Source organism: Pinus tabuliformis, chromosome 7 (genome assembly GCF_031772625.1).
Source record: "Pinus tabuliformis cultivar Carrire ecotype Pingquan chromosome 7, CPIR1, whole genome shotgun sequence".
NCBI lineage: Eukaryota > Viridiplantae > Streptophyta > Pinopsida > Pinales > Pinaceae > Pinus > Pinus tabuliformis.
In genome coordinates, this window is record NC_142293.1 from 1,625,890,327 (window position 1) to 1,625,914,079 (window position 23,753).

Below are 23,753 nucleotides of genomic sequence, written 5' to 3' on the forward strand. Positions count from 1 at the left end.
ACCCGCGTATACGATGGCCCTTCACACGACTGTGTGTAAAAGGAACCCGTGTTTGCGCGAGTTAAAGTTTTAACATAAAAACTAACAATTGAAACTCCAATTTTTTGCAAAATGACTATCACTTGGAGGGAAGAGAACATACCACTATTGATAATGAGGTAATGAATGACCAAAATTCATTGGATTCTCTGAGAGGTTGTGGCTTACTTAAGTTATTCAAAATGCCAATATTAAAGCCAATACCCGTTTGCTCGAACTTTTGATCCACTACTGGAGCGCAAAGGATGATGCTTTCATGATAGACCAGATGCCTCTACGGATTGAGATCGAAGATATCTACTTTATTACTGGTCTCTCTCGAAGAGGGGAGGTCGTGCATTCGACATGTAGGACGAGAGGTAGTCTTTCAGTGGAAGACTATGTCCATGTATATTGTCCTGGACATCCAGAGAAGATTCGAAGTCAAATTCAAATAAAACATGTGGAAAGTTTATATCTGAGGATTTTACTATTTACCATTCCAAGGGTAAATGGGTCATTTTCCTTGCATCAGGCATCACGAGTATCTATGAGCCTGGCAGTGGATTGTCTTACCACAGTATTTGACTAGTGCATGCCCCTTCTGACTAACATGAAGTGTCGATTGACCTCTATACAGAAGGGTAAAACGAAAAATTTTAGATACATAACCATCTTGTGTTCGTTCTTCTTCGAGAAGGTACCTGGGCTACGTCCCAAAGTATCAGCATCCATCAGTAGCCCTAGAGATCCACAAATGGGTAGATGGGCGGACTTGATGAAGCACTTTGGGGGTGGAGACGTGCCTAGAATGACTTTTGATGATGATTTTTTCACCTGGTGGGATCAACAGATCATCGTGGTCGATGACTACCCATATGTCGGCATGGACTTCCAAGGAGATCTAGACTTAGTGTTACCACCAAATGTGGCATGGGGAGACATAGGTAACAATTTTTAAATTTTTGTGAATTTTTTAAGATTTTTTGGATTTTTTAATATGAAATGAACTTAGAAAATATTTTTGATGAGACAAAATACTGACAAAATAACCATGTTCCAGATGTGGGTCCACTGAGACCAGATGGATTTCTAAGGCACAGGCGTCACGGAAGAGGGGCCGAAGAGGCGGCAGCTGAGATAGAGAGAGTCCTATATGTTGTTCAGAGAAACTTGGTGAGACTAACTCACCATGTATATATGATAGCCATAGAGGATCTGCTTGAGGAGATGCAGCACCGTGTGGTAGGGGTACCACAGGACTAGATCTGAATACTTCGGCATGTAGCCAATGCTATGGTTAAGTTTTTAGCTGCTCATCCTAAGCCGGGTCAATAGATAGATCTCTGTATGATTGGACATGATTATGGTCATAAGCCTAAAATTTTGAGGGCATCCTGTCCCAATTTTGTATATTATTATTATTTTTTTTAACACTCCATCTATATACAAGCAATTTTATGATATATATACAAATTCGATTTTTGATGTTATTTAATTTGATGAATGATTAATATGCCAATCTAATGCTTTATTAGCAATAGAGTCTGCTAATGAATTCTCAGATCGTGGAATGTGAACATATGTAATATAAATAAATTATCGTTGCAACACTCTCACTCTCAAAAATTGGCGATATAAATAAGGATCACGAACCCGATAAGTGTTATTTAACTGTGACACCACCAGCTGTGAGTCTAGATAAACTACCAAAGAATCAATCCCATAAGATATTGTTTCATATAGTAGATTAAGAACGGCAATATATTCGGCAATGTTATTCGAAGCAGGGCCAATACAAACTCCCCTCGACACCATCAACTGGCCAGATGGATAATAAATCACCCAAGCCACGGAAGCAAGATTCCGAGTGTGCCGACTTGCACCATTGGCGAATCCGAAATATATCGAATCATCCATCAATACCTGCCATAGCAGATCAAAAAATATCGATATCACAAAATTCTAGACAAATATGTACAAAGATACAATATATGCAAACAAGCAATTTCTCAGCCGAAGCCTAAGAAAAATACTTCTTAAGGTATAGCCCCTTTCTAGGCTCCGCCAGCTTGTTCCCTTCAAAATCAATTAATTCATAAGCCCCTTTTTCCAAAACTTGCTTGACTATAAAGGGACCATACCACATAGATTTGAATTTGCCTACCCCCAGGGCATCTTTGTCTTGGTCATAGACTAAGACAAGGTCGCCTTTAGAAAAATCCTGAGGACGGACAGCTTTATCATATTGAGTTTTAATTCTCTTCTTATGGGCTTCATTTATTATGGCTGCATCTCAACGTTGCTCATCAAGATGTTCCAAATGAACGAGGCGTTCTTCGAGACTAGATGTCTCTGGAAGAAGTTCTACAACTAGCTTAAGGGACGGAATTTCACATTCGACAGGGAAAATAGATTCCAACCCATAAACTAGTTGAAAAGGAGTAAAACTGGTGGCAATCTTAACAGAGGTTCGATATGCCCATAGCGTCGGGTACAACATGATGTGCCAATTGGATCAACTTTTACCAATTGTCCTTTGTAGGATGGTCTTAAGGGAATTATTCACAGCTTCAACCTGCCCATTGGCCTGAGGATAGTATGGAGACAAATGCTTCTGTCGAAAGCCCAACTTGAGAGCCAAGTCTTCATCAGTTGATTCTGGAAGTGACTGCCATGGTCAGTGACAATCTCTCTTGGGATACCAAAGTGTGAAATAACCTCGTTGAAGAGAAACAAGGTTGTTGTTTCACTATCATTTTTGTAAGTAGGCATGGCCTCAACCCACTTCGTAAAGTAGTCTACAACCACAATGATGTACTTGTGATTCGTTGTCAAAGTCGGATTACAAGTAGTATTCAATGCCCCACTTCGTAAATGGGTCGACAGTGATAACAGGAAAAAGTGGAGTTGGATGCACGCACATTTTCCGAGTATAAATTTGACAAGGATGGCAACGTTTGACCACTTCAATACAATCTTTGAAAATTGAAGGCCAAAAGTAGCTCGCACGCAAAATTTTCTGGGATTTTGCAAGCCCTAATAGATGGCTTCCACAAGCTCCACTGTAGCAATCATTAAGTACAGACTCAGCTTCCTCCAAAGTTAAGCACTGCCTAAGGATTGAGTCAACCCCTCTGCGATTTAATGTATCACCAATAATAACATAGCTCTTGGCAAGGTGACATAACTTTTGATGCTCATCTTTGGAGAAATCAGGTGGAAACTTCTAAGTCTGGAGATATATAATGATATCTTTGTACAAGGGATCTTGTGAAGAAATGAGGAATAAATGTTCGTCGAGAAAATTTTCCTTATAAACAATAACTTCCTCACAAGGCAGCTCTGAAATCAATTCCACAAAATCTAATGAATTCTTAGCTTTAGTTGATAATAATTCGAGATCAAACTCTTGCAAAATAACAATCCATCGATTATACTTTCCCCCAATCACTCACCTACTGAGGAAAAACTGAAAAGGATTGAGCCGCTAAGACGAACATTTTGAGCAGCAGAATGTAATGGCGAAGCCGCTGGACAGCATGGACAGCCTCCAAGGCCAATTTCTCGATGGGAGAATAGCATAGCTCAGGTCCTACTAAGCCTCGAATCAAGTAGTAGATTACATGCTCACTGAGAGCATCATCCTCCTGAACTAGAACCATACCGATGGTTCATTCTGCTACAACGAGATACAAAATAAAATATCTGCCATAATCTGGTGGACTCAATAATGGAGTAAAGGTTAATGCTTTTTTCAAAGCATCAAAATATCATTGCGCAAAGTCGTCCCATAAAAATGGAACTCATTTCTTAAGAAAATGCATAAATACTTTGGTAATCTCGGCGTAATTTGCTATAAATCTCCTCAAGAAATTTGCCTTTCCTTGGAGACTTTGAAGTTAATGGATGGAAGAAGGGGGAGGCAACTGAATTATTGCCTCAACCTTGAAAGGATCAACACAAATCCCTTCAGTTGATACGATGAATCCTAACAGCCGACCGGATATGACCGCGAAAACACACTTATTCAGATTCAACCGGATTTTATAAAAACGACATCTCTCAAAGACTAACCAAAGGTGGCTGGGATGATCAATTATTTTGCAAGAATGAGCAGCTAAGTCATCCAAGTATGCTTCGATAACATGTTTGATGTCGTGGAAAGCATAACACATGGCCCACTAGAAAGTAGCTCTAGCATTTTTAAGGCCAAAAGGCATCTTCTTGTGTGAAAATGTGCCCCAGGGACAAATAAAGGCTATCTTGTGTTGATCCACTTGATGGATAGTAATTTGATTGTAACTAGAGAACCCGTCCATGAACGAAAAAATTTCATTACCAGCACATTCATCAACAATTTGATCATTAAAAGGCGTGGAGTAATTGTCTTTTGGACAAGCTTTATTTAAATCCCTAAAGTCGATACATAATCGGATCGTTCCTTTCTTTTTATCTACCGGGACTGGATTGGAAACCCACTCAGTTAGAGGAACGGGGTATATGAAACCCGCCTTAAGCTACTTTTCAACTTCAGCTTTAATAGTTGTTGCTTTCTGAGGATTGAACGGTCGAAGTTTTTGATGAATTGGTTTGGCATTTTCATATGTCTTGATCTCATGTTGGACTATAGATGGATCAATTCCAGGCATTTCCTCATAAGACCAAGCAAACACATCTCGAAACTCTTTAAAGAGATCGGTGTAGATTTGAATTTATTTGGAGGAACAATCACCTCCGATGAATACATTTTCTATTACATTAGGATTCCTAGAGATGTTTACAGGTACAGTTTGTGAGATGACTGACATGTTACCTTTGGCAAAAAGTTGTGTTGGAGCCAAAGGGTTTGAAACTGTACAAACATCACTAGTAGATAGATTGTACAAACTAGATTCAACTTCACGCAATGAACGATGATGTAAATCCTCCCATGGTCGATCTACACCCATAATTGCTTCCAAAATTGCTTCTTCAGATGGTAAGATTGTATCCAAGCAATCCAGAGCTGAAGTAGAATTGAGGACCCAAGCTGGACCCACATCACCATCTAACTCCTCTTGTGAAAAAGGAGTGGGATGGTTGTCTGCAGAGTCAACGATAGATTGATAACTAAGTTCCGCTGCAAACATGGGAAATTCCATTCCACCTACCTGCCCTCCATCTAATGTGGTGGTAGATGAAGGTAAGGGCCAAGGGTCTGAAAAATAATGAGTTCGAAAGAACTCTTTCCGAGAAGGTCCCTTAGAGGATGAAATTGCATTAATTCTAGTTGTAGGAGGAGGGAGGTCAAAAATACCCATTAACAAAGAGTACATCCCAACTCCTAAATTCTCAATAGGTTGACAGGGATTGTCCACCAAGGAAATGGTAGAGCCTAAAGTTGCATGAGAGTCACCTGGAGAATAGTCTAACTGATCAATTCTAATAATCCTCCCCTCATGAGGAAAATAGAGGATGCAGAACAATAATGAAACAATGGCATCCATCTCGTAAATCCAATTCTTGCCTAAGAGGAGGTTATAATCCAGGTTCACATCAACGATTTCTACCTCAATATTTACTACCTTTCCCCCAACACAGATAAGAAAGGCTAGGATAATTCCGTGCAGCCTATGAGAATGTCCATCAAATGTCGTCAAAAGAGTGGGTGAAGGAACAGCTGAAGGTGATCCAATGGCCTTCCAACATGTCGTAGTCATCACGCATGTGGAAGCTCCCTCATCTATAATTGTCTGAAAAATATTGGTTTTTCAGTATGTGGACTTTATCTAGAAATCCATATGGTGAGGAAGTCTCTTTTTGACATTCATCATATCAAAAGTGAGCACTAAAGAATTCTTTGGATCTACTGTGCCAATGGCCGAAAGTAAAGCACTTCTCTGAGCAGTGCACGACTCGAGTACCTCTAATGCAGACATAACACAAGGACTTTGTGCCAGATCTTCTACAATCAAGTAGTTCTGGGTTTCCCTAGAATTAGTGTTAATATTCGAGTGCTTTGTGGAACCTTTCGGTATCCGAGGTATAGACTCAATAGAGGGTCGCTCAATATGAAGTGACTCTGTGGCTTCGGGAACAGATTTGACCTTAGATGTTTCCGATTCACCATAATCGTGTGCTCGCGTAGAGATGTCAATATGAGAGCTCATCATATAAACATTTGAGGAATTTTCCCCTTCCTGGTTTCCCCCTGCGGAGGTAATAGCGTTTGAATTCGTGCCAGCAAGTAATTGTTGCCCTTGGGAAAAGGGTTATTCAGAACAGCTTGGGAGCTAGAGGACCCTTACTGCACTAATAAGCACTGAGCGTCTTGCATCTTGGGGTAGAGATGAGTCAGATGATCTCCGTTGCATAACTTGCATGGAAACTTTACCTTTTCCTTGGACTCTTTCCTACCCTCTCAGAAACCATTGTCGGGTTTGTGTGCATTGCCTTTCCCTTCCTGGTTCTTCCTCTTACCTCGTCCCTTCCTCTTCCCTTCAAATTTTTGATTTCCTTTGGGGTTAGTGGTATGAACAGCTTTTATAGAGGTAGGTTGGAAAGGTGTAGGTGTAGACGGTGTTGCCTGGTTAGAAGAAGTAGTTTGTAGAGACAACTGTTGTAATTGATTCAAAAGGTTCACTATGTTAACATCAATTGATCCGACTATACCATCAGCATGGGGGCCTGGCTTCGGTTTGGCTAAATCGACCTTAGATCTAGGAGCATCAGATAGAATTTTCTGAAGAGTCCCAGACTAAGAGTATATCAGTTCTAATCGCTGGGCTCAGAAAATAGCCTGCTCTTCCAAATAAACACCGGAAAGAGATATGTCCTTTGAGATCTCAGGTTGTAATGATTTGAGAAACCATTCAAGAAGGAACTCTGGTGGGATTTCAGCTTTGATAAGCCTTTTCCTCCTCCTCCATTCCTGGATGTGACTCGAAATGTGATTTGCGGTGTCTTGCTGAAAGTTAGCCAAAAGTTCAATTCCGGCTTCATATCGGATAGGCAACTGAAAATGGTTCAAAAATATATTAGCAAAATCACAAAAAGAAGTATAGGTTCCCCCTGGAAACTCTATATACCATTTGGCCGCATTTCTGGTTAGGGTGCGCTGAAATAACCTCAACCTGATCGAATCATCTATCAAGGAGTTGGATGAGCACCATAAGAGAAATGTGGTTACGTGGTCTCCCGGATCTTCACCACTCTTTCCTTCCAATTTTGGGATATCCGAGGGAAGTTTAGTTGGGACCGAAGGCTAAGCTGGATTGTAACGAATCGAATCATTTGTCAATTCAGTTAAATCTTGCAAGTTCAGCATAGCCAGAAAAGGAAGTCGTGGCGGACCTTGGGAATTCCATCCAGAGCAGGCGGGGTTCCCAAAGGTCTGAAAAGAATGGCCTGTATTTTGAAAAACACCAGGTTGTCTAAAGTAACTCGTAGAGCCTACTGAACCAAAAGGTGGACCTTGTGGTCCAACAAAATTTGGGGTTTGACCAACTCCTGCCGAAAATCCTTCATAACTAGTGAAGTTACCCCTAACAAAGTATTGAAAGGAGCTGACAGCCCCTAATAAGGATTCCATGCGTTAGAAAAGGGTGGAAAATTCTGAAATGAATTAACTGAAGAATACAGCACATTCCCTTCTTGTCCGAAAAATTGATTACCAGCTCCTATCCCACTAACCGCAGGGTTTGTCCAACTCTAGAAGGGGTTACTACCTTGACTTATAAAAGGAAAAGGCATTGACCCTACTGTCGGATTGGAATGTGGTATATGACCAATTCAAAATGGGAAACCCTGAAAAGAAGCCAATCCAGTCACCATGTATGCAGAGGCGGTCGATGGTATGTTCAAAGGAACTGAAGGAATCCCGTGAGACGGCATTCCATAAGGGAAAAATCCAAAACTGGATGCAGTAGCTTGAGAACTTCCACTCGTTGATGGAATGGAAGTAGACCCAAATATAGCCATGCTGGGAGTAACAGAAGGGATGGAAATAGTTCCTCCTCCTTGTACATATATGGGAGTCTGCATGCTCGCAACACTCGTCGTAGATGCCATGCTTCCAACAGTGGTCATCAAAGGAATAGATGTATGTAAACCTAGGCTCGAAGGCCTATGAGTCAAAGTTCCGACGTACAATAGAACGTCTGGATGATCAGGAGGAAGAGGAGAATTCAAAGCTGCAAACCGACTCTGAAAGCTCTTCAACTTCGATATTATCTTCCGACTGAAAAAGTACTCGAGAAAGAACTGGTGTGTTCCTCTCTAACTCTCTACTAGTGCCAGGTCTATCTTGTGAATCAATGACCCCAAGCGAAGGATCAATCTTCGATGCGCCTGCTGCCACTGGTTGAAAACCACTGGCAAAATCTCTCCTACGCCTTCTAGGAGAAGGCTCGGGACTCGTAGGTGATAGCCCACGAAGTCTCCTAGACCGTCGAGATGGTCGATCATCCACTTTGAATTATTTAAAATATCTTCTTAAAGACTCAAAAAATTATAGAGCTAGGTTGATTAGGAGCAAAGAACATTCACTAAAAAGTCCCTAAAGACATCATCAATCAAACAACTCTCGATTTTCCGCTCCGGGTGATTAGGACCGGACACCAAAATACAAGAAAGTTAATAACAAGGGCCTTCCGAAAATAGACTGGGGTAATTACGCCCTAGGCCTACTAGCGAAGGTACCAGAGGTAGTTACGCTGACCTTCAGACAACAGCCTTTACCAGTGCAAGCCCCTAAGCTTTGCAAGGATGCCCTCCAGAAGTACTGCTGAACGTGATACAACGTCAACCTCAGGTGCCATGGGATTCCCCTCCGCAGACACCTGTGTGGTCCCTAGGATAGGCAACTATGGCCACCAACTCGTATCGGAAGCCGAGCAAAACGGTCATGAGGTAGGATCTGACAAGTAAGAGAGGGGGTATCTCTCATCCTTATCTTCACTCACCCTCGTGCTTTACTCCTAGTTACAGAGCTTTCCCGGTCTTCCTAACGCTATTGGATTTTGCTCATTAATCAAACTTCTATATTTTGTAATTTTGAGTGGCCTTGGAGAGTTAACTCTCCTCTTGCCTAATCCAAGGCCCTGATAAACCTAAACTTGTTGGTGTATTCTGATGACAATACAAAAGTTCTAGTTTATTTTAATTAATCGTTTGATTTTAATGGTTGTTCTTTAAGTCAAGGGTATAGATGGGAGTGAAACCAATGATGTGTGTATGACGCAACAGAAATCAATGAAAAACTTCTAAAAAGCAAAGTACTTTTTCTCTTCTTTTCTTGAAACACACTTCACACACCCAAAAACTAAAAGACTATGAATGCTTTAACAATGAAAACTACCATAATGGAAGATATAATGGAGATGTAAGATCCTAAATAACACTCAAAAAACAAAAGCAATTGTTTATAACTAATAATGAGCCTACTCAAGTACTAAAGAGGATACAAATTTTGAACACAAAATTCTCTCCAATTCGCTTTCAACAACAAAAGGAAACCAAAAACCAAACTTGGCAAAAGAAAAACAAAAACAAAGTTTTTTGAGATCTTTTCTTTCTAAAGAAACAACCAAAAACAAATTTTTGAAAACACCAAAATGTTACTAAACCTCAAAGATCGAAAAGAGAGCACAAGGAGTCTTTGCAAGTTACAAACTCGAAAATGAACGAAAACTCGAGCAAAAAGACTTCAACTTGTACAAAACAACCCAAATAGCAGCAAAGAGTTTGACAAACTGACCAAAAATCCAGGAAAGAAATATTTCCAAATTCATCAAAAAGACTTTCAAAAAGAAAGAAAATCTACGAGGCCACAAAACGAAGGAAAGCAAATCAAGTAGATCCTAAATCCGAGCTTGACACTGAAACTGAAAACAATCTCGTGTTCTGGAGAACCAGAACAACCAAGAACTTTTGAACGAAGTCTTGTGTGCCAAAACACCAATTACAAACTCGCTAAAAAGAAAACCTAGGCCACATCTTTTCAATGAGGAAGAGACTTCGAAACAGTAAGCTTGCAAGATAATTAAATTATTTAGACAGAAATTGGCCACACAAAGACTAAAAAGACCAGGCAACAAATATATCTGAGCAGAGAGATTTGAAAAAACAATGCAAAAATTTGCATACGCGACTGTGTTCAAACACAAAAGAGTGCACACGCGCTTTTGACAAAGGAAACTCGTGTATACGTGGGTTCACTTTACAGAAACAAGCATGTATACGCTATTGTAAACAAAGTAAAAAGTGTATACAAATCTTTGCAAGAAAAAATAAAAAAACAATGCCTGATCCAAAAGATCAGACTTAAAGCCTGAGACTCTAGTAGACCAAATAAGACTGTAAAAGCTAGCAAACCAACGACTAAGCCCTGATTGATAATGAACAACCCAAACCAGGAATTACAAGATTGTTATCTCCAGCAAAGTCATCAATTATGTCTCAGGTGGAAGCACCCTAGGGCTTTGGGTTAGAACCCCAACAGAGTAGAAGCAAACTACAACGAGAAACACTCATACAACTCAGGCAAAATGCTTATATAATCAAACTATGTAAGAGCGACCGTACCTGGATTTCCTTCATTCGAGTAGGTCCCGCAGGGTTCAAACCCTCTGCAACTCCCGATGTACTTCAGACCTGATCATTCAATTTGAACATACATAGTAGTATAAAAGTAAAGCATATTCACGAAATTTACTTTATATCATATAAACAAATGATTGATCATACATCGAAACATCATTCATATATGAATTAAAACATAATTTGATGCATAAACATAGTTAATTTCATAAACAAGACAACATTTCTTTTATTGTAGTAAGCTATAAATAACATGGACATAATTCACATGATTCTTCTTCTTCCGGCTCCAAGCGGAACCGTACTCCGGATTCGTCCTATCTCAACCTTCAACAATCTTCTTCCATAACCAACACCATGATATCTCAAGCAAAAGGAAGGATATCTATAATCAAGGAAACAAGGGTTTCCTGAAGCTTGGGGAAGTGCATGAGGAACAACGATTCATCAAACTCAGTCAAGGATAATCTCAGTATAATAACTCTATCTCTTCTCCTCCTTAAGGCCTTCCTATAGAATTTTATTTATACTTCTCCCAATTAGTTTTTCAGTTGGGAAACAGTTGGGAAATAGTTGGGCCACGGGCAATAGGAGGTAATCAACAGGTAAAACCGATGAACTCCGCCCATAATTAAGGAAATTTATTTTTTTTAAGTGTTTTAATACATATATGCGGGTTGGGTATTGACTGACCCATGTGTACACGCTTTTAGCTCAGGGAAAAGTAGCGTACAGGGAATAAAACATTGTTTTTTATATATTTAGACCAAGTCTGGAAGGAGGGGTTGCCCTAGGCCATAAACAAAGCATCACAAATACCAAGAGTGGTAAATGGTGCTATAACATCTATGGAGGAAGATTTTTTTCTTGGTTGTAACACTTATTGCCTTATCCTCCTTGCTCCATCAAAATCCTAAGGGTATGGTGGTTACTCTGCTTATAATTTCTGCGCTCAAATGGATTTCAAGTCCTCTAACAACAATAGTGGCACTATTTTCTCCCTAAGAGTTGAGGGTCATGTAAATTCTTGAGTTATCTCATCATCATATCCCTTTAATTGCTCAAAGAATCCCATCCACTGATGTCTCAGAAAAATGTCCAAAACAAGGGGATGTTGATGGATTCTTTTTGTGTTTTTGGGTTCTATTCTGTTGAAACCTCCTCCCATTGTTCCTACTACTCCTTCTCTAGGTTATCTTAGATGTATTTTCAGTATTTTCCTAAGAGCAGTCTCGGGTGCAAAGATAGTGGCTAGTTTTCTTTTTTACAGAGGAGGAAAAGGATGATAAGTTTTACTGTGAAAAAGGAATATTTTTTGTCCCTGTCTTGACTTTTTATACGATAAGTTTTCAAATGAAAACATTGCACAATGGTTGCTACAGGGTACCTGATTTAAGTAGAATTATTTATGCAAGTGTATGGAAATTAGAGAGGGAGGAAGCCACTTACCATTTTCAAGATGACTCTTTCATGTGAATGAGGGTTTGAGGAAAACTTCTGGTGGTTTTGGCTCCCTTTCTCTCCTTAATTCATCCATGTAGCTTCTTTTATGTGCTCCAGTAGAAATTAAAGTCCTCTTGTGGCACCTGCAAACTCAACCTGTAGCAGTTCAGTGGCACCTGCAAACTCAACCTGTAGCAGTTCAGTGGCACCCTAGGCAGACTCTGGTAGCATCTAGCTCATCCTTCAGTACCTTGGTGGGTCTCTCCAATTGTTTTCTAGAAATGAGAAATTGTGCAAATGGAATCGAGCCTCGTACTTTTATTCCATTTTTTGGTAATGGATCAAAGCACTTTGGTGACTTGGCTCTTGCATGAATTTCCTTTTTTAAACTGTTGCCCCCACTCCTCGTAATCATCACCCCACTTAATTTGACTTTTCCACGTGCATGGGTGGCTGAGTGAATTGTAGTTTACTAATCGAAGGTGGCCAAGTTTACTGGCCACCTCCAACCCATAAAAACTCCATTCTCGGTCATTAAACACATTTGTTTACCATTATGTGCATAGGGAAGAGGTGAGGGGTCTCATATCTGAGCCTACCTGTGATGTCAATGTGTTGGAGATGCATGCAAGCTGTTGTTGTTGATAATCGATCAACTAGCCCCTGGAGGTGATGATTTTCTTTGTTTGTTTATGCACAGGTCTTCACAACATACTGATATAGTTGATTGATGAAATTTTCCTTCCATGCATGCCTCCTCCAGTGTTTGATATGTTGATGCTAGAGTGGATAGATGACCTTACATTTTCTCTTCGTGGATGGTGTGACCTTTATAAGATTAAGGATTGGCCTCATGATGCCTTAGGGTGGTTGGATCTTCTACTCTGGAGCTGTAAAAAATCTGGTTCAAAGTCTTGCTGGAAATGTGCACTCTGCTACAGGACTGATCTCCTTCCTGTAGTAATCACTTATTTCCCCCTAAAGACCCCATATTGCATTCAAGTATTAGGACAAATCATAGTGGGTCCAGGGATAGGATTGGAATCCTTAGAGGGTCATGAAGGTGGTGAAAAAGGTGAATGCAAAGTCTTTTTTCTGTGTTTTGTTATGTATGGAATTTTTTACGTTGAATTTGGTTGAATGGGGTAGATGAGTGATGAAGGAATTTTGTTGGAACCCTCCCTACATTTCCCAAGGAAAATGTAACCTTCTTGGCCCCTTTTTCCAAGTGGATCTCCCTCTAGTAGCATTTCAGATTGCTCCTATATTAATTCAAGTTTCTCCTATAGCATTTCAGGTTGCTCCTATAGCAATTCATGTTGCTCCTGTAGCAATGCAACAAGCAGGCAAAATATGTTTCAGATGCTTGTTAGATGATGGAGAGAGGTAGGGAGGTGGATGAATGATGATGAGAATGCAGTGGATGGCTCGGAAAAATGGAAAAATGGGTTGCGCACTCTGTCCTATAACCATTGTCCCTTTGACTGTCTCGAGTCTTGAAAAAAAAGAAATGTTAGTAGAGTTTATTTAAGGACTCCTTCTTGTGTTTTCCTTTTCTGTTTCTTTTTTTGAGACATGCACACTGCCTCTGGAGAGGTTTTCAACCTGCATGTTTTCCCTAGGCGCATCAGAGGAGGTTTTCACCCGAGGATATTTTTATTTTAAATATATGTATATGTATATATATATATATATATATATATATATATATATATATATATATATATATATATTGTTATTTTTTTTCTCTTGGGTTGCCTCATTGAGGTTTTCAACCCAAGAGTTGGCCTCAGATGCCTCATGGAGGTTTTCATCTAGGCCTCTTTATTTTTTCTTTTCTCTTTTTTTTTAGAAGCTTGATGGACTGAGGGTTGTGAGCCTCCCAATCACATTCAATTCTTTGTTGATTGAACTAATAAACTCTTCCTTGGACAAAGGTCTTTTGTACAACTTCAACCTGTAACCATTAACAAGCAATGGATTGCCTTCCGCATCAATTGTTTTGATTTCACATACCCATTATCATAACATCTTTCCACCAAATAAGGACCCAACCATCTTATCATTAATTTTCTCTTGAAATCCTTGAATCTGGAATCATACAACAGGGCCTAATCACCTTCTTGAAAATTATTCTCCCTAATGTTTTTGTCATGCCAAATCTTCCTTTGTAGCTGGATTACCTCAGTGTGTAGGAGAGCTTGTAACCTGAAATAATCCAAACCATTGAGTTGGAGCAGCCTCTCTTGTTGTGTTGCAGTGAGGTCCAACTCTAACTGAGCTACCATCCTTAAGGTATTGTATTCAAATTCAACGGACAACGGGGCCTTCTTCCCATAAACTAGTTCAAATGGAGTAAATCCAGTGATGGTCTTCCAAGTGGTGTTGTAGGCCCAAGTGGCTTCTACAAGTTTGTCTTCCCAATCCTTTCTGTTACTGCTAACAACCTTGGTCAGAATGTTCTCCAATTCTATGTTTGTGACCTCCAATTTCCCATTGGTCTGAGGGTGATAGGCAGTGGACATCATGTGCTTGATGTCGTGTTGTTTCATGAGATCTTCGATTAGATTTTATGTAAATTGTGTCCCTTGATCAATGACCAACTCTCTTGGAAAACCAAACTTGTGAATATGTTCTCCTTTATAAAATCAACCACCGTTTGCTCAGTTGTTGCCTTAACTGCCTTTGTTTCAGCCTATTTATTCAAGTAATCAGTGCACACAATATACTTCTTATGTCTTGATGGGGGATCAATGGGCTCAATGAAGTCCATGCCTCGTTTCTCAAATGGATCTAGAGTCACTTGAGATTGTAAGGTAATTTCATCCTTAGATGTAGGCTTACCCATCCTTTGGCACTGATTACACCTGGTGATGTACCTTCTATCATATTGATGTAGAGTGGGCTAGTAGTAACCTACTTGTAGAACCTTTAAGGTTGTTCTCTTAGTAGGAAAATGGCCTCCAAAAGGTCCATCGTGACATGTTGAGAGGATATCAAAGACCTCCTCTTACCTCAGACATCTCCTCGAGATCTAGTCTGGCCCCATTTTGAAAAGATTTCCCCCAATCCAAGTGAATGGGGTATTTTTCCTAACAATCTTGCTCTTCTCCTTGGAGGATAGATTAGGAGGGAACCTCCCAGAAACCAAGTAGTTGGCTATATCAACAAACTAAGGAGAGAGCACTGAGATGGCAAAGAGGTGTTCATCTGGGAGCTGATAATCTATCATTTCTTCCTTTTCTGCAGGCAAGGTTAGTCTTGACAAGAAATCTACAACCACATTCTCTTTCCCTGGTTTGTCAATAATAGTCAAATCAAATTGTTGCAATAATAACAACCATATAATTATCCTAGCATTGACATCAGGTTTATTCACTAAATACTTAATGGTTGCATGATCAGTGTGAACAAAAGTTTGATAACCAGTGATGTAATGCCTAAACTTATTCGTACCATAACTAAGGGTTCTTTTTCAGTGACTGTATAATTAACTAATATTTAGAGAGGTTCTTACTGATGAAATTGATATCATCAGGCAACTCGTCTTCCACTTCTCCTAAGGTGACCCTTACAACTTTATCTGATGCATCTGTGTGCATATGAAAAGATAATCCCTAGTTGGGGCCTCTAAGGATGGGTGCAATGGTTAGCTTTTATTTTAGCACTTTGAAGGCCTCTTGACAATTGTTTGTCCAACAAAAGTATGAATCTTTAGCCAGTAGTCCAAACAAAGGTGAAGCTAGTTTACTAAAGTCTTTAATAAACCTTCTATAATACCCAGTTAATCCAAGGAAGCTTCGGACATCTTTTTTTTTTACGGATAAGGACCCTTTGAATGATGGAAATTTTGTTTGGGTCAACCTGTATCCCTTCCTTAGGTATGGAATTGATCTGAGTTGGGGCAGATTAGTAATTCTATGCTAATTCCCCTCATCAGAATATAAAAATGTGCTTGAGGTTGTACTCCAAAATAGCAAGTAAAAGCATGAATTTTTTGTGTTTTGTTGAAGATAGTTTCATGAAGAAAACTTAAAACATGAAACCAAAACACTCAATGGAAGCATGCATCAAACAATAATACACCAGCCATTAATAAAGGATTTCACCCCTCCTGGGATACATCTCCTTGGATCAACTCTAAAGGCTTGACCCCTTCTCATTATGCTCACAATTCTTCAGATAAAGAGTACATAAATGTGCTGACAAAAAGAGTGGCTAGTTTCCCCTTCAAGGAAACATTCTTCTGCAAAGAATTCTCACTCTAAACATATGACAACCTACAGTTAGTCATGAAACAATCAGCAAGCTAAGGGATCTCAAATAAATACCCCATACTCTAACTTCCAAGAGCATAAACAAGTACAACAATCTACTTCAAGCACTTAAACAAGTCTCTTTCTCCATACACATATAGAGCAAAGAAGAAATGCAGCCACAGCATTGTTGTAATGGCTACTACAGAAGACATATGGAGGCTGGAATACCCCTACAAGGTTGTCTCCATCTTGGAACTCCTCCATAAACTGAATCAACACACTAGTTGACCAGGGCACCCATAGGCTTCACTTTGTAAAAATCCTATCCAAAAGTGCTCCTTTGACTCTGAAACCCATTCCAATGAGTTCATATTGCCCAAAAATGGCTATCTAGCCTCTTTTGATATCCAATTTGGTCAAAATTTTCCTTAGTTGTGATTTCTGCCAGTCTCACCACAATTTCCTCCTCCCAAATCTGGCTTACTGCCAGTTAAATTCAATAACCGCAGTCAAAACTAGCAATGCCATTGAAATCCACGGTTCCGCCATCAATCCTGCCAATCTCGCGGTTAAGGGTTGAGTGGTCACACTTGCAGTTAGTTCCGGCGATTACGGAAACAGTTCGCAACCCTGACGGATATCGCAATCGGTTGTGCTAGAGGTAATACACATGACTTAATGTATAAAACATATGATCTAGCGATAAGGCAAACCCATCAGATTATAAACTGCAACTCTGGAAAGATATCGCGTCTGGAGCATCCCTCTCATCACAATCGGTGTTATCGCATCAGGACTCAATTACGCCTGGACCGGGGTCGATAACCTGTGGTCGATGCGATTGCGATATGTGATCACATCATACTCCATACTTGAACTCGAGGTCGATTACCATTAACCTGCAATGTGTGATTGCATCACATCGCAACATGCACTGTGTTGGGGGTCGATTCTTTAATCTGACCTGTCTACCACTGTGATTTACAATTTGCGAGGGCCAATGGTGGGCTGCCACTTGGCGGCTCCCGATTGGCTAGGACCTTTGCCACATTATCCCAATCCTACCATGTCATCAAGTCAACCCTGAACTTTGGCTGCCTCTAACTTCTACATACGAGCTCGAATTTGAGTGTCATTTGCACCATTAGATTCAGAATGAAAAGATATTCAATCTAAAGCTGAACTTATCAAAATTATGACACTTTGAAATTGTGACAAATTTTGAGCTTCTGATTAGGAATGGCCAAGGACATTCCCTGCATTCATCAAAAAATAATATTTCTCATGACTCAATGAAAGATTCATTTCAATGCACTTGTTTAAGACTTTGCACATATTATAAAGAGCTTCATGGAAGTCACATCCATAAGGAGTGAAGTCATCCATGTATATCTCAACAGTGTCATGAACAAGTTCAACAAAAATACTTAGAACTGCCCTCTAGAAGGTAGCAGGGGCATTGCATTGATCAAATGGAAGGACCCTATAGGCAAACATACCCCAAGGACATGTGAATGTGGTCTTATCTTGGTCTTCAGGGTTGATCTGTATTTGGTTGTACCCACTAAATCCATCCATGAAGGAAAATAATTTCTTCTTTGCAAGGTCATCTAGGACTTGGTCAATGAATGGCAAAGGGAAATGGTCCTTCTTTGTAGCCTTGTAAATTTCTGTATTCAACACAGATTCTCCACTTCCCATTTTTCTTGGGGACTAAAATAAGAGGGGACACCCACTCACTATTGAATATGGGGTATATGAAACCTACACACAGTAGCTTTTGTAATTCCTCTTTCACAGTGTCCTTAAGAGTTGGGTTCATCCTTGTTTGGGGTTTGTGCATAGGCTTGCATCCATATTTGATGTAGATATGATGAGTACAGACTGAGGGATGCACGCCCTTCATCTCCTTATAATCCCAAGAAAAAGCATCTAAGTTTTGGCTTAGCACATTGCATAATTATTCTTCCTGCTCAGCTGAGAGAGGGGTTGATGTTTAGAGTTCTTGATGGGCTGATTTCCACAAGCTTGGCATCTTCTAGACCAGATTCAGCATAGCACAAATCATTCCAAGGACTACTTTTGATTTCCTTTATTAGTTCATCAACTGGTATGTCAGTGTGAGGCTAATTTTGTAAGATATGGTCAATAAGGTCATCTTCCTCAAGTTTCCCTCCCCCTTGTTAGAGCCTAGATTAACCTCAGGCTGAAGGGAGGCAATCCTAGGATAACCACAAACCAAGCTTAACTTGGTAGCTAGCCCTACCAAGTCGGGAGAGGGCTCTCTTCTTATGGATCTCAGTCAAGATGACTAGATCAGATATGGATTTTAGGCTAGGTATAGTAGCTCTAGGGTTTTTTGATTGATTTTGTTGGGTTTTTTGCTAGATCAAATGGAGCAGGCAGTTTTGGGTCTGGGAAATCAAGTCAGGATGCAGGGTGTTCTATGGGGCGAGGTAGGTAGGTGTTTTGGCACTTGGAATTGAGTGAGATGAGAGGTCTAAGACTGGTGAGGAGCTGAGGAGGGCATGCAAAGATCATGTATCCTTCTCAAACAGTAGAAAACATCAAAAACTGAATGGTTTCCCAAGGCAGAGCACTGTAAACAATGTATTCTACCTATCTATCTTGATATCATTCAGCTAGAAGAAATGAATTAGATTGTGGAACACATAACACATGAGAAAAACTAATAACAGAATAAGAAACTATGCAAAAACACTTTACCACAAGTATCCCATAAAAATAGCTGCAAATCCTAGTTTATTTCCTTGCCAAACTGCTGATAAAGGTGTACAATGTAGCTCAGAGCATCCAAGAGAGTCCAACCTTTTCTAATGACAGAAAAAATACATAATATAGACATCAAACCACCTATGCTAGCCATCAGGGGTCGAAACCAAGAGAAAAGGAGTTGTTACAACCATTTCCAAACAGGGAACAGGAATATAGGCAGTGGAACAACTTGCCTCTATAAGCATGGAAACTGATTCATTGACCCCCAAATGACCTCAAACTGATGAATCTACCCTCTAAGATCATTTCACTATTACATTTACATACCAAGGCATTAATTACAATCATAAATTCATCCATGAAGAGAGAAAAATTCAACTTGCAGTGAAAATAGGCGAAAACTAGATTTTCTGGCAAACTGGCTCAATGCGCAGCGCCACTGGCCAGATGCGCAGCACCGCTTCACACCCACTTTTGGAGGCCTTCCCCTTAGCCAAATTGAGCCCAAGATAGCTCATTGGAAAGGTCTTCCTGTCTAGTTTCTGGAACGTCTTGAAGTTTTTCACTTGGAGGTAATTTTCCCCATCAAAAGTGAAATCTCCCAAGGCTACTTCTGTGTGTCCAAAAAGAGGCAGAGAGGTCATTCTTTGGTAGTTTTTTTACCTTTGGGTGACCTAGTTTTGCTCCAAAATTGCTAAGGTTTTATGGGTTTGATGCTCTCATCATGCTGAATCTGAATTTATAAGCATTTCCACAACAAGTGCTCCAGGGAAAAGCGCAGCGCTTGCGCCAATTTTCTGTTTTCAAAATTTGAAAAAGACAAAAATTCATCAAAACTTGCCCAGATTTGGCATAGGACACCAACATTAGCTGCTTTGATGGGTTAGTGAGGCTTCAGCCAATATTTTCAAATTATCTTGCTCCTTTTTGCTCTTTAAGGCCTTCCTCAACCTAGCCTTAAGCTTCCTCATCCTTATGTTGCAGATTTTGTTGCGAGTCATGTAGTGGTAGGCCATGTGGCGAAGCATCTTCTTGTCTCTGTTGGCCTTCTCAATCAGCCCCTCAAGGTGTATATTAACCCTCTCAAGCCAAGTTTCCCTATCATTCTCAATCTCTTGTTCAATCGAAGTCAACTTGACATTTGCCTCCTTGGCCTTTTGCCTGTTTTCCTTGATCATTTGCAGCTCCATGAGGACTTGCTTGTTGCTCAATTGTTTGTTTTCTTGCTCTAAATACCTGATAATGAACTTATCTCTCTCTAAGTTATCTGAAAATGATTGTATTTCAGCCTCTTGTTCCTTTATGATCATGTCTTTGACAGTCTTTGGATCCTGAGCTTCCAAATCAATAATGTCAACTCCATGATGAGTGAAATGTTGCTGAGGCTCCTCATGATCAACAAGGTTAAAATCTCTTTCTTGCTCATCACTAAGATCCTTCTCTTACACATTTTTCTTGCCCTTACCTTTGCCCTTGATTTTCTTCTCAACCTGTACCTTTTTTGCTGAAGAAGAAGGCAAAGCCCCTTCCACACCTTGTGGAGATAGCATTTGCCTGTGACCTAATGATGAAGGTGAGACCCCTTCCACACCTTGTGGAGATAATACTCGCCTATCAACTGCAAAAAGTTTCCTGGTACCCCTCTTATATGTCACAAACATTGGCACTCCAACAGTTTCAGTCTCCTTGACTTTTTCATGGCTTGAAGGTCCACCTTCTTCATGATGTACTAATGAAAAGATTTGTGGGCCTTTGGACATCTCATGAGAAATGAAAGTATCACATGGCACGTTAAGAAGGTTCATCCGATGTAGAACAATGAATTTAATCAAAGAGTAATGGAAAATTCTATTCAACTGCTGGGGGTGTGGCTTCCTCTTTACAATATGTGCCATTTTCTCAATGTTTCTGAACATGAAGTAAGGGATATTCATCTTTCTTACTCTAGTGAAATGCATGAGAAGTCTAATGTGGTAGGCATACAACCGGGAGAACCTACCTTCACAAGTGAAGTAGTTGATAATGATTTTCATCAATGGAGCAAATATGTCTTCCAAAAACTTGAAGGGGGATACTCTCTTCATTTTGTCTTTGTATTTAGCCTTGATGTAAGGCTCATAGTACTCCCTATCAATATCCTGACCTTTGTTCCATTTTTCACCCACATCTGGAATACCTGTAGCCTCTGAGATGATAGCTAGTGATATGGTGAATGTTATTCCGGCAAGGGTTACTTCATTATGTTGCAAATGTGTCACAAATGGCCTAGCCAACTCATGAAAATTTGACTCTTTCTATCATCTCACAGAAATCAAAACATGCCTGGTGTTTAAAGCAAGAAAAGGCTAGTGGACTGGCTTGCAACTCCCTCAAATTAGTGGGCTCCTCTCTGATAATCCTTCCTCCTTTATGAGGCTTCCTTTGCTATATATTTCTCTCCCTGGAACTGTCACTAAGGGTGTCTTCCTCAAACTCATACTCACTATATCTTTCCATTTCTTTTTGTGGGTGTGAACCCTTGTGGTTATATTAGTGAATAATATAGTGAAAATAGGGTGGAGGAATGGAATGAATATGAGTATGAAGAGATTTTTAGGGATGAGTAGGGTTTTAGGGAGAATGGGTAGGGTTTGGTGATGTGAATAGGGTTTGTAGGGTTTGGGGAGAATGTAAATAGGAATGTGGAAAATATATGAGGGGAATGGGATTTAGGAAATATATAAATGGGAATGGGATTTAGTGAATAATAAGGGTAGATAGGTTATACAACCACTAGTGAAATGAGGAAAACTAGGGTTTCAGTTTAGAGACTAGGGTTTCAGTTTAGAGACTAGGGTTTTAGTTTTAGGAACACAAAACACCAATCTTAGCAAACCAAACCCTAACACATAAGATAGGAGTGATGTACTAACTTGTTAGAGAGAGAACTGAATATTTCAAGGTGATTTAGAAACTTGGGGAAATATTTGGGATTGGCTGGGCAGATGCGCAATGCCTCACACAGGTGCACAGCGCCTCCCAGATGCGCAGCGCCTGTGCAATTTTACACTGGAAAACCATGCCAGGTGCGCAGCGCCTTTTTGTAGACCACTTTTGGAGGCCTTCCTGGTGTCCAAATTGGGTGTGTAATAACTCGTTGGAAATCTTGGTGAGTCTACTTTCCATAACATCTTGAATTTTTCAATTTGGAGTTCATTTGCCCTGTCAAAAGTCCAATCTCCCAAGACTAGTCAAAATGTGCAGAATGAGGCTACGTAAATGCAGAATGTTGTTGCAGTCAACTTTTGAAGGTCTTCCTCAACTCCAAATTGAGCTCATGATATCTAATTGGAAAAATATTTGTCTCTACTTATCATTTGACTCATCAAGCAAGTCATTTGGTCATTCCATCTAGGAGAAAAATTGATTTTACCAAGGTCACTCCAAAGGTGCAGCAACCCTCCTGAGGCAAATGATGTTTTCGACATTTCTCCCAAAACATGAAACTTGTGTAAAAACTAAAATAGGTTTTTCTTCTTGGGTCAATGATGGACAAAAACCTCTCTCACTTTTGTCAAATTCATCTTCTATTTCTCATAAACATCATTTGAATAAAACCTATCCCGATATGTGGAACAGGGGATTTGTAGAAATGAAGGGAAATGAAGGGGATAAGGGGCTTCTAAATTCTTGAGAAAATTTTGGGAAGTAGGGAGGGATGTTAGGAAGCAAGGGAAAGTGGAATTTCAAATATTGAGTGAGGGAAAGGGGTCCAAAAGGGAAAAACACAGGCCTAGCCTAGAAAATTGTCAAGTTGTAGCAATAAGCTAGGGTTAATGGGAAAATGATGAATTTGAGGGATATTAGTGATGGGAAGTGCTTAAGAAGGTATATTAAGGATAGGGGAAGGTGTATGAGCATCAGGATACAAGTTTTGTTGATGATTTGACCATCCAAGAAAAATTACCTTCAAAACCCTAGGAGAGGGAAATGGGCCTTACCTAAGCACAACTGAAGCACGAACAAGTTGTAAAATGACCCATTGGAACCTGAAATGATGATGAAAACTCTTTGAATGATGTTACACTCAGCTGAATGGTGACATGGACCTATTCTTGGAAAACTTTGGAAGGAGTGAAAACAAATCCTAGACCTAATACCTAGTGACCAAATTTTACTTGAAGACTCAGTGAAATGAAAAAATTTGATTTTGACACCTTAAGACCACTTTGTAAGAGCATGTTTGATCGCTAGTGGAAGGCTTCAAAGAATGACACTAACATTGGCTCCATTGGGGATGGTAGCTCCTTGGAGGTGCCAAGAACACCGTAGACCAAGTAGCCTTATCCATTGGGAATGGAGTCAAAAACTCAAGCTGAAATTACATAACTGAATACTGATAACTCAAAGACTCAAACTAACTTGAAACTGACTCAATACTAATACACAACTAACAAACTGGAAAAGATGCTCAGAATGGAGCTTATTCAATAAAACCTACTCTAATTGTTCCATTCATCACCTGATCAAGTGAAATGAAATAACAAATGCAACCAAGTAAACATTTTGGCTGTTGTTTGAATTCTCCACAAGTGCTTGCTTATGAACAACAAGAGAGAACTACTGAAAGGAAACTCCCATGAAAACTTGTAAACAAATCCAAATTTTCCCAGCTTGAATAATATGGATTCTCTATCTGACTCCAAAAATACTGCATAAGGATCTTGAAATTCATGT